Source organism: Capsicum annuum, chromosome 1 (assembly GCF_002878395.1).
Source record: "Capsicum annuum cultivar UCD-10X-F1 chromosome 1, UCD10Xv1.1, whole genome shotgun sequence".
NCBI classification, from domain to species: domain Eukaryota; kingdom Viridiplantae; phylum Streptophyta; class Magnoliopsida; order Solanales; family Solanaceae; genus Capsicum; species Capsicum annuum.
The window spans coordinates 160,041,766-160,051,749 of NC_061111.1; positions in this window are offsets into that span (position 1 = coordinate 160,041,766).

Sequence of the window (9,984 nt, forward strand, 5' to 3'; positions counted from 1 at the left end):
CTCTAAAAAGACTTCCAAAAATTTGCAGTAAATTGGGCTCCCCGATCTGATATAATAGAGATTGGCACTCCGTGTAGTCAAACTTTAATGTATAATTTTGCATACTCTTTAACTGTGTAAGTGGTCTTTACTGGTAGGAAGTGTGCGGATTTGGTAAGCCTATCAACTATCACCCATATGGAATCAAACTTTCAAGATGTACGAGGCAAACCAGTGATGAAATCCATGTTGATCATGTCCCACTTACAGATTGGAAGATCTATGCATTGCATATAATCCCCGGGTTTCTGGTGCTCTACTTTAACTCTTTGACAATTTGGACATTCGGCTATAAATTCTGTAATGTTCTTCTTCATGTCACTCCACCAATATATTTCTTTCAAATCTTGATACATCTTAGTTGACCCTGGATGAATGGAATGCCTCGAATAATGTGCCTCTATCATAATCCTCTTTCTTAATCCGTCTACATTAGGCACACATAATCTATTTTGGCACTGAAGTACTCCTTCCTGCGTAAGCTCAAATTCCTTAGTCATACCATATTGTACATTTTTCTTAAGCTATAATAAAATTGTATCTACATATTACTTCTCTTTCACTTCAGCTACTAATGAAGATTCTGCTGCATTATGCACAATAAGCCTCTCATTTGGAGTTTCAAGAAGGTGAACCCCCAAATTAGCTAGTTGGTAAAGATCTTTAATCATCCCTTTCCTTTCTATTGACGCTATTATAGACTTATGACTTAGTGCATCAGTCACCACATTTGCTTTCCCTGGATGATACAAGATATAAACATAATAGTCTTTAAATAGTTCAAGCCACCTCCGTTGCCTCAAATTTAGATCCTTCTGGCTAAAGATATATTGCAAACTCTTATGATCAGTATATATGTCAACATGAATCCCATACAAGTAGTGGCGCCATATCCTTAAAGCAAATATAACTGCTGCTAGCTTGAGATCGTGCGTAGGATAGTTTTTCTCATGTGGCCATAATTTTTGGAGGCATATGTTATTACTTTACCATGCTGCATCAATACACATCCTAAGCCAATTATTGAAGCATCACAATACACTGCATACCCTTCTGTGCCTTCTGGAAGTACCAATACGGGTGTAGAAGTCAACTTATTCTTCAGATCTTGGAAACTCCTTTCACAGGCATCATTCCATTGAAACTTGGATGTGTTGTGTGTTATCTTGGTTAAAGGTGCATAAATTGAAGAAAAACCTTCAACAAACTTTCTATAATAACCTGCCAACCCAAGAAAACTATGAATCTTTGTAGGCATTGTGGGCCTTGGACAACTCTTCACGGCTTCTATCTTTTGAGTATCAACCTTTGTTCCTTCACTAGATACAATATGACCCAAGAATGCCACTGATTTTAACCAAAACTCATATTTAGAGAACTTTGCATACAACTTGCAATCACAAAGAATCTGCAATACCTATCGTAAATGATTGGCATGGTCCTCTGATCTGGAATAAACTAGAATATCATCTATAAAAACTATCACGAACATATCTAAGAATGGCTTAAACACTCTATTCATCAAATCCATAAAAGTTGCGGGTGCATTTGTTTGCCCAAATGACATGACTAGGAACTCATAATGACCGTACCGTGTTCGAAAATCTATCTTGGATATATCCTTCTCTTTGACCCTCACTTGGTGGTAACCTGACCTCAAATCAATCTTTAAGAAGCACTTGGCGCCGTGTAACTGATCAAATAAATCATTAATTCTTGGGAGGGGATATTTATTTTTTAATAGTCACCTTATTCAGTTGACAGTTGTCAATACACATTCTCAATGAACCATCTTTCTTACGCACAAATAACACTGGTGCACCCCAAGGGGACATACTAGGCCTTATGAATTCTTTCTCTAGCAAGTCTTTCAATTGCTCTTTCAATTCTCATAATTCTGCCAGGGCCATTCTATAAGGAGGAACTGAGATTGGTTGGGTGCCTAGAATCACATCAATACCAAACTCCACTTTTCATTCAGGAGGCAAACCTGGAAGATATTTAGGAAATACATCAGGAAATCCATTTACCACCGGAATAGTTTGAAGAGTTGGTGGATCCTCATCTGTATCCTTCACTCTAACTAGATGATATATGTAACCTTTGGAAATCATTCTTTTTTCCTTAAAATAAGAAGTAAATTTACCTCTTGGCGCACCAATATTACCTCTCCATTCAAGGACTGCCTCCTTTGGAAAATGGAAATACACCCTTTTAGTTTAGCAATCTACTGTGGCATAACAAGACGCCAACCAGTCCATACCCATTATAACATCAAAATCTACCATTTCCAGCTCAACAAGATCAGCCATCGTATCGCGACCACAAATAGTTATAATACAATTTCGATAAACCCTTCTAGCTATAATGGATTCCCCAATAGGTGTAGACACTTCCAATGGCTTAGCTAGTAATTCTGGTGTTCTGTTGAACTTTCCAGCAACCAATGAAGTGATATATGATAAGGTAGAATCAGGATCAATTAATGCATATACATCAAGTGAAAAGATAGACAATGTACCTGTAACCACATCTAGAGAAGCCTCTAAATTTTGTCGATCCACTAGAGCATACGTACGATTCTGAACTCCACTAGAATTAGTTTCTCCTTTATCACCCCTAACACGACCCATAGGTTGTACACCCCTACCTGAATAAGGTACCGATGATGATGATGCAATGGCTAATCTAGTAGGTCGTGCCATACCACCTATGCCCCTTTATGGGCATTCTCTCATCATATGCCCCGACATACCACACCAAAAGTAAGCATTTGTCCCGAACCGACATGCACCTAAATGAAGCTTTCCACATTGTTTGTATGGTTGTCGAGAAGGTCTTAATTGGCTCATACTTTCTTGCCCTTGATACCCCACTGTTCGTGAACTCTGAATCTCACTTCTTTGCCCAAATTGATTACCTCTGGACCCTTAAAACTGTGGTGGAGCACTAGCTTCAGAATAAGAAAATAATGGCCTAGGTGGTCTATTAGAAAATCGAGGCCTAAAATATCCTTGGGATGCCATAAACTACCCCGTAGATCTGGCACTCTTGGAATATCCTCTTTCCCATTCTTATGTTCTTCTGCTTTGCCTCTGATCCTCTATTTTTTGTGCAAAAGCTTGTATCCTTGCTATGTCTATGTCTTTGTTCAAAGCAGCAATAGTACAATCTCTAACCAAATATGGATCCAACCTATCCACGTATCGATGAACTCTATCATCCATTGTATCTACAACATTAGGAGCATACCTTGACAAGGAGTTAAATCAGAGGCTATACTCTCTCACGCTCATATTCCCCTGGCAAAAATTTAAGAACTAATCTACACGGGCCTGTTGAATCTCGAATAGAAGGTAATGATTAAGAAATGCCTCTTTGAACACTTTCCAAGTAGCTAAGGGTGCATTGATACCTCTAGATCGTTTCCAGTCTTCGTACCAAAATATAGCCTCTCCTTTGAATCTATATGCTGCTAACTCAACTGCCTCTTTACCTGATATAGGCATAACATCTAGAGCCCTTTGGATTTGATCAATGAAGTCCTATGGGTCTTCATTAATATCTAATCCGGTGAAGGTGGGAGGATCCAACTTAAGAAAGTCTTCCATCCGAAGGCTAGCTGCCCTATCTGCACCACTAGAACCTGTAGTAGGAATGGCTTGCCCTTGAGGCTGTCCAGCAACTATACGAGCCAAAAGTTATATCGCATTTTTAAGATCTTGATCATTAGCATTAATAGGTGGCTCTGAGGATGTGGTTCTTCTCCTTCTTAGCTCTTCTAGAGTGGAAGAAGTTTCTGATACATATTCAGCTTGAGCCTCACTTTGATTAGCTTGCATAGGTGGCGTCTTACTAGTTCCTTCTCCAGTAACGACATCTATTCTGTTTCCTATACTCTTACTCCTCGTAAATGATATCCTTACTATAATAAGAGAAACAAAAAGATTCAATGATTAAATATGACTTTATCTACAACATGGGCTCTATTGCACGATCTAATATATGAATAAAAGAGACAATCCCTAAATATCCCATAGCCTCATGTTTATAGATGTGGTGCACAACACATCTATAAACAAGAATCTATGTAGACACGGCTTTGTATACTCCCTAGGATGACTCGCTTTGATACCACTTTTGTCACACCTCAAATCCTATTGGGGAAGACAGGCACCCGTAGCCGTGAAGGCCCGAGAGAACCAACCTATAACCTTGGAATTCACATGCATGCAACTATAATAGGCAAAGGTTTTTCCATATACGGATATAATGCCCTAATGAAAAAAAAATATAAACGACAAGCCATAAAACTATATACATAATAGACTTGGCCGTTGGGGCCATAACATCTACAAGCTAACACACTACCATGCTTAACTTTACATTGGTCTACAAATCCTCTAGACGATACACAAAATTTAGCTAAGGTCGGGACAAACCCCCGCCATACTATTAACTTTTATACAATACCAAAAATATATGGAACCGACTCAAAAATCCCCAAAGCAAACTGGAGCTCACCAATAGCAGATGGATATCCTGGGATCCTACTGAGGAGGTGTGTTTTCCGAAGCACCTGTGCCTGTAGCATGAAATATAAGTCCCCCCATAAGGGGAGTCAGTACAAAAAAAATGTACTGAGTATGCAAGGCGAAAACAATGATCTATCAATAAGAGATGTAAATAGGCAATCAATGCAATAACAATGAAGTAAGGAGTTGTTGGAACACTAATGAAGTGTTTAGGAGCTAAAAATAACACATGGGTCTCATTTGAGTAACCAGAGAAATTCTGAAATTTACTAGTGAAAATAGGCATATAGGATAGGTAGCAAGCATGTATCGAGGTGTTTTAACACATTAGAGAGTGGGAATAAGTTCATTAGTAACATGGGATATCATAGGTGCTATTATGTAGCACTTGTTTTTGGATGACCTTGGAAGCTTACTCGATGGAACAAGTATCCGTTATCACGCCCAGAGTGCAAAATAGAGTATGCCTTACATACCTGGTTATGAAACTCCAATACCAACCCAACTCGACTTCCCGAACTTTTAGATTACTTATCTACAATGAAATATATGGCAAACTAATATTAGCAACCAAACGTCACATTTTGGCTATTTAACTTCACCAAACTAGTGGACGGGAAGTAAGCCCTTAATTTATCAACAAAGGGTTTCACTTTAAGCCTTTTATACTCCAATTACAGCCACATACCATACATATTCATATAATATCCTCTGACATACCCCCGGCTTCATTTCACTTTTCAATCAACACACACAAAATGAAATGAGCAATTGACATACACAATCATAAATTCAGTGGTGTATCACTACATCCATATTCTATAGCTCAGTACAAAATAATCACACCTTTTCCCAATAGCAACCGGGCAGCCCACAACACAAACACACAAAACAGTCCGCAGCAACACCCAATCGTCCTTTAATAGCAACCCAATATGTGCAATCCTCTATCAACACATGTATATGGAAAAAAGACAAAAGTGGACAACGACCAAACCTTGATTTCCTTGGGATTTTAGTTTCTTAATTTGTATTTCCTTAATATCTTAATCCCTTCACACGTACATCAAAAGAGAAAAGAGAAATCCCTTAATAACTAAAACAATGGACTGCCCAAACTTATAGAGAGGGTTGTCCGGAAATTAATCTTAAAGAACACATAGTTTCCATGGTTCAAGCTCATGAATTGTCCACTTACCTTTATCTTGGAATGAAGGTGAATCCCAATAACCCTTGTGGAATTATAGGGTTGTTTCATAGCCAAGAGAGAACAAGAGAGTAAAACCTAGAAAGCTGTAAATTTTGTCTAAGTTAAAATGAGAAAAATTGCTGATTTCAATCCATAAATAGGAGCTGCTCTTGGACGAATTTATTGACTACTTTTGGGTCATATTTTGTCAAGTAATTTATGTATACATTTTCCCAATATATTGGGCCTTTGTGTATCACAAACTATTGGGCCTTAGCTACCAATTTTTCCTCCTTTTCTTCTCTTTAACTTGGTATTTGGCAGATTTGAGTATTGAGCCTCTTTTCTCCATTTTCTTTCTCTTTTACTTAATTTAGGCTCAAATGAGTACATTAATATAAGACCTAATCTGATACATGGTATTGATCCCATTAAATTGGTCCAAATAGCTCAAGTAAGTGATCCACCTACTAGCTTAAGTAAGTCAAGAAAGCACCTTAACAAAATACTCAGTTTTTAGTTCTTAACTCTTTAATCTAACTTAAAATTTGTATATACTTGGTCACATTAAACCACATGAGAAGTATTTTGAACTCCATCTGCACCACAATGATACATCAAGTTCCATATAAATAGAACAAGTACACACAAAAATATGGGGTGTTACAGAGATGTTGGAATCTATGTTAGCTCACATGATTTATGTCGGTTAAGAGAACCTCCCTTTTAGAGAAAGATATACAACTTTTCAGATAAAGTATTTCCCTAAAGTTTTAAAGCTTACAGACTACAAATTTTAGAACAAAAAAGCTTATAAAACTACATGTAAAGGCTCACAGTCTATTTAGATTATGCTTCACTGTAAAGATAATAGTTACAAATTTCAACTTTCAGATTTCAGAGTGAGTCCTTTTACACTTAGATAACATGATTTAAAATGGAAGAATACAAGTTCATATTTTAGAACTAAATGTTATGTATCACAAGATTTATAATGTATGTTTTGCTTATTAATGCCATATATTTCAGTATTTCAGATATTCCAGCTTATGTGAGTCATTTACATTTAGCATGCATTTTTTTTTTTATAAATGATGATTATGAGATGGTGTTTTACTTATGCATATCACCCCCATATACTTAGTACATCCTCAAAGTACTGATCCACATATACGTCTATGTGCTACATTGTCTTATAATGTAGGTACAGGTGCTCAGTACCAGCAGCGTGAGTAGTTCGAGCATCTCTATCTACATTCGGTAGTTGGTGAATCCTCATAGTTCAAGGACTTATTCTATCCATTTAGATTTTGTAGTTTATCAGTTTATGAGCTTTTAGCATTTCCTTTCAGACAATTTGAGTTAGATGGAGGTTTGTCCTAGTGACTCTCTAGTATTAGTAGTACAGGTTTGAAAGAGTACTAGTTTTGCTATAGATTATTCAGTTTTGATGTTTCAGATATTATGTTTAGATAATTCTCAGATATTATAGACATTTTTTGTATTCACTATGACTTTTATGTCTATATTTCCATGATTATAAGTTTTAGGCTCAATAGTATGCAAGTAGGGTTAGCTTAAGGCTACTCATAGTCTTGAGCACCGTGTGACATCTCAAGATTGGATTTCGAGCTGTTACAAACTTGGTATCAGAGCCTAAGGTTTTTAAGAGTCTTAGGGGGGGTCAGACAAGCCGCGTTATGTAGAGTCTTGGTCATGTGTGTAAAGCGCGCCACATTTATGAACAAGAGGCTACAGAACATTCTTAGGAAATCATCTCTTTCATTCATGATCTAGCGTGCTTACAGTATCTCTATCAACTATTAACTCATGCTTTCACATGATAGTTAATCATGCCTCCTCGTCGGGCTAATGCCTACAGAAATGATAACCATCTACCTCGGACTATAGATCCTTTGAATGAGAATATGTTACATATAGAGTTTCGGGTTGCCTTTCAGGCGCTAGCCCAAGCTGTGACAGCTAACAGGGAATCTATCAGTTGGAATAGATGGGGAATCTATTTGAAGACCTATTTAATATTTCCCAATTGATGTTCCACCTGTTGCAAGATATGGACCACTAAGACCACCACCAATGCCACCAAGACCACCACCAATGCAACCAAGAGCACTAACAATGCCACCAAGATAACCAATACCACCACCAAAAGCACCAAGACCACGCCCAAGACCACCAACACCAACACCAAAACCAGCAATGTCACCAATACCTGCATCAAGACCACTAAGGCTACCAATACCACAAATACCATCCAATAATACCACGACAATCAACAAAACACTGGGATAAAAACTAGGGTTTTTTCGGGTTCTTTCTACATTTTTAGCATCAAAACTCAAAATTCTTACCCCATTCTCAAAGGTAATACAACGAAAAGTCTTTTTTTTTCATCATTAGCTAAAAAACTTAAATTTTTAGAAATAATGACCAAATGCAGAACTCTTCTCCAACTATGTTAACTGTGAAGACAGAGAAAACAATGGATAAAAGTGAGAATGAAGTCAAAAATAACAACTATGTGGTCGGAAATGGGAAAAAATCGATCTATTTTTGAAGGGTTGAGCAATATGCTGAGTAGTTATTGTCTGTATTGTAAAGAAAGAGAGAGAAAAGAGCGAGAACTCGAGATTTGAAATGATGAAACATTTTTCCCGTAAATGGATGACTTGTATTGGGTTGATTTGTATTTTTTGAAAAATAATGACAAGTTTTGAAATTGTTAATTTGGTCTGAGTTGATGTTAATTAGTTTTTAAAACTAATTGCAAAGAAATCTATTGCGACAAATGACTAAGCTGTTGGTAATGTTCAAATAGCTATTGATATCGGTTGCAACAGATGACATATCTGTTTGAAGATCTTTCTTTTTTTTTTTAATTTTAAAGAAATCTTCTGTTCAAAAGAATAAAGCTAAAATACTACTAAGGCGGTGAAAAATATTTCTTGGTTAACTCCATTTTGCAAAATAGACACATTGAAAGATTTTTTAGGTTTTCTAATAAAAGTCTTGAAAAATTAAGTATTTGGAAACTAGGTTGAAGTCATCACTTCTTATATACAACCCTAGCGCACGCATAGTTTATTGGGATATATTGTGTGTCAAGTCTATTGGGATTATTCTTTATATGCCGCATAGTTTATTATCGATTCTATTTCAAGTCTATTAAAAAAATCTAATTATTCAAACGAACAGATGAACAATCAAGCATTTATGACACATCAAAAAAGCAACTGCACATCTACTCACACCCTACATCGATTGGGTATACAATATTTCCTTAAATTCCACCGATGCATACTTCTACCTATAACTAATCAGGAAAACCAAAGGTTTGTATTTTGGTATATATAAAAAACCATCAACTATACACAATATTCATCTTCTTCAACCCAAAATAATTGATAAATAAGATCAAATGCCAAGCGTTCCACTTAGACCACGAAGGAGGGTTCGTTTCTAACGTAGCCACGACATTCTTCTCCTCCAAAATGACCTAGACCATATCTTCTACGGTCTGGGTCCGGATAGGGAGCACCTCCACCATGAACTCTGGCGTATTGTCTGATTTTTACAAGCAATTATGGAGAGGATGAACATGCAGCCGGAGAAGTTCATCACCCCGACCATCCCTTTAGTTTAGGTTTTAATTTCTGCTGTAGTTTTAGTTGTAAGTTCATTGCAAAGAACCTTTCTTCGCTAGGGAATTTGTTAGATGAAAGCTTTTTTTTTGGCATTTTTTCTCATATTTTGCTGTAAATATGGTGTTAAACCATTGCTGCAATGAACTTATGACATGAAGTGTATGAAATTTTATTGCAATGTCCTTTCTGTTTGTCTCTGTATTAATTATACGATTTTGTTCTTGATTGAAATTTTGTAATTACCCCTATTAGAAGGTGAATGAAACAGTTGTTAGACGTTAAAACTAATGGTCTATCATATATATATATATATATATATGAATTCATATATGCTAATAGATAATGAATCTGGTCTATCAACGATTATGTGGATTTCTACAAAATTAATTGTATGATTGACATAGTATATGATTGACCGAGATCAATAACTATGCGTGGCTATCTACGTAATCGATGTATTCCATTATTTAGGTCCATGAAATATAAATAATTAAATAAATATAATTGTGTCGATTGTAAATCATCGACTATAAGTTTTGACACTAATATACCATAC